Source organism: Tupaia chinensis, unplaced genomic scaffold (genome assembly GCF_000334495.1).
Source record: "Tupaia chinensis unplaced genomic scaffold, TupChi_1.0 Scaffold000447_1, whole genome shotgun sequence".
In the NCBI taxonomy this organism is placed as follows: domain Eukaryota; kingdom Metazoa; phylum Chordata; class Mammalia; order Scandentia; family Tupaiidae; genus Tupaia; species Tupaia belangeri.
Window position 1 is genome coordinate 75712 of NW_006159952.1, and position 2388 is coordinate 78099.

Consider the following 2388-nt stretch of genomic DNA (forward strand, 5'->3'; position numbering starts at 1 on the left):
GCTGAAAAAAAAAGTTGCAGAAAAAAAAATACCTATTCGATGACTGCAGTATGATATATAGCCCCAGCTAGATGCTACTTTATAGGATGTTCATTCTACTCATTGACGCTTATGCCTAAATTTGGACTTGTGTTCATAGAAATATATGTATCAGCTGTGCTTGCTATAAAAATATTTAAATTAATTAAGATCTTTAGTGACTCAATAAAATGAGAGGGAAAAGCAGTATAGAAAGCAAACATAGATACCAGAGACAGTGTGGGAGGAGAGTGGGAGATGGCAGAGGATAAGAGAAAGGGAATCAAGGATGAGGGAAAAAAAGCAAAACATACAGGAAACAAGAAATGGAAAATTATTTGTTGATGATAACATGTATGTTGTTGTGCTTGATTGAGCCAATATACAGTGTACTCTGGATGGAAAATCTCATTTTGTATGTTGTAATGATGTACAGTGAATGAATGTAAATAAATAAATTTAAATTTAAAAAAAACTTCTAGAATTTAAGCAAAAAGATCAGACCACAGTAACATTGCAAGTTCAATGTAAGATAAATTAATTACAAGAGAATGAACTGGTGAAACAGAATTTTATGATTTTTGACTAAAATATTACTGATTTTCTTCTATGCTTTGTTTTTCAGATTTAAGGATTTTTGTTTCCTTTGGAGTTGTAGATAGCTCCAGCAATTTGTTCTTTTTTTTTTTTTTCTTGGAAATTGAAACATAAATTTCTCCCTTCCTGACCTCTCTGGAATTGGAAAATATCTGTGGGTATTTTTATTTTGTGGCAGAACGGTTATATGCATAAGTTCAACAATATGTGTTGCCTTCATCCGAAATTGTCAATACTGGTTATTGCCAGAACTTTGACTGGAACGTCATCTGAAGATATGACCAGGAAGCTAAGGAACTAAGGTGGATCTCAAGAAAGCCAACAGAAGCTCCTGGAAAGATTGCCTGGTACCATAAACTGTTCTGCCTGACAGGTAAGTAAAGATTGTCACTTCCTGATAAGTCAAAAAAACTTTCAAGTACAGAGACTTAAAGGCACAATCTGATGGTGTGTTTCTGACTTTGCTCAGTAGCCTTGGGAGGCTTTTTAAAGAGTCTACTCTGAAGTTCCTTATTAAAGGTTCCAGAAAAGCCAGCTAAACCAGTTAGTATTCTTAGAGGGCTTTGTGCAAATAACAGACCAAATTGAGACTAAACTTATTTTTTGCAAATAAATTAGTTCGTTTCTCTCTTTGGTAAAAGGGGGAATGGAGAGAGAACAAAAATGTTTCTGAAGAAAATTGGAGTGCACTTGTTACTAGATTTTAGCTCTGTCTTTATTTGTTTTTTGAGTTTTTAGTATCTACCTACTGTTAGAACAGAATCCTAACCTTTTCCTTGGCTTTAAGTCTTAAACAAATTTTTCATAACATTGTTTTATTTTATTAAAGCTAAAACTGTTTTTCTTGAAATTAAAAAAAAAAAATACATAAAACACCCTACTTAAATAGCCTCAGCTAGATGCTACCTTATAGTATGTTCATTCTACTCACTGAGTTTTATGCCTAAAATAGAACATGTGTTCATAGATATGTTTACATCAGCTGTCCTTGCTATTGAAAATATTTAGATTAAAGGGACCAGCAGCTGGCATAATGGCTATGTCACTGGACTCCCATGTAGGTGACTGCAGTTTGAGTCCCAGACCCAGTGGCTTAACTCACGCCGGGCACGTGTGCATGCATGCCCAAGATCCCGAGAGGAGAATGGAGGAGAAGGGATTGCGGTGTGGCCATCCCCCCTGTGGGATGATTTCTCACTTTCTGTCTCTCTGTCTCTTTCTGTCTTTTTGGCGAGCGCACACTTACTATAGCAAAAAAAAAAAAAAAAAAAAAAAGCACCTCTCCAAAAAAAGAAAAAAGAAAGAAAATATTTATATTAAGATCTTTTGTAAATTAGTAAAGTGTGGGGGGAAAAAAAGGCATGAAAAGCAACTGCAGATACCAGAGACAGTGTAGGAAGAAGGTGGAAAATGGCAGAGGGTGAGAGGAAGGGAATCAGGGGGGGAGAAACAAGAAATAGAAAATTATTTGTTGATGATAACATGTACGGTTAAATCCTTGATTGAGCCAATATACATTGTATTCTGGATGGGAACATTCATGTGGTATGCTACAATGATATACAGTGAATGAATGTAAAATAAATTTAAAAATTAAAAAAGGAAAGAAACTATCAACCTTGCAGGTCACCTGGCCAGGAGGAAAGGATTAGGAACCAAGAGACTGGAGATGTGCCATCTGAACTGGAAGGCAGCGTGTGCATGTGCATGTACGTGTGTGCATGTGTGCAGTAAGGTGAGGGCCTGACCAGTGGTAGAGCCCATTTCAGTATT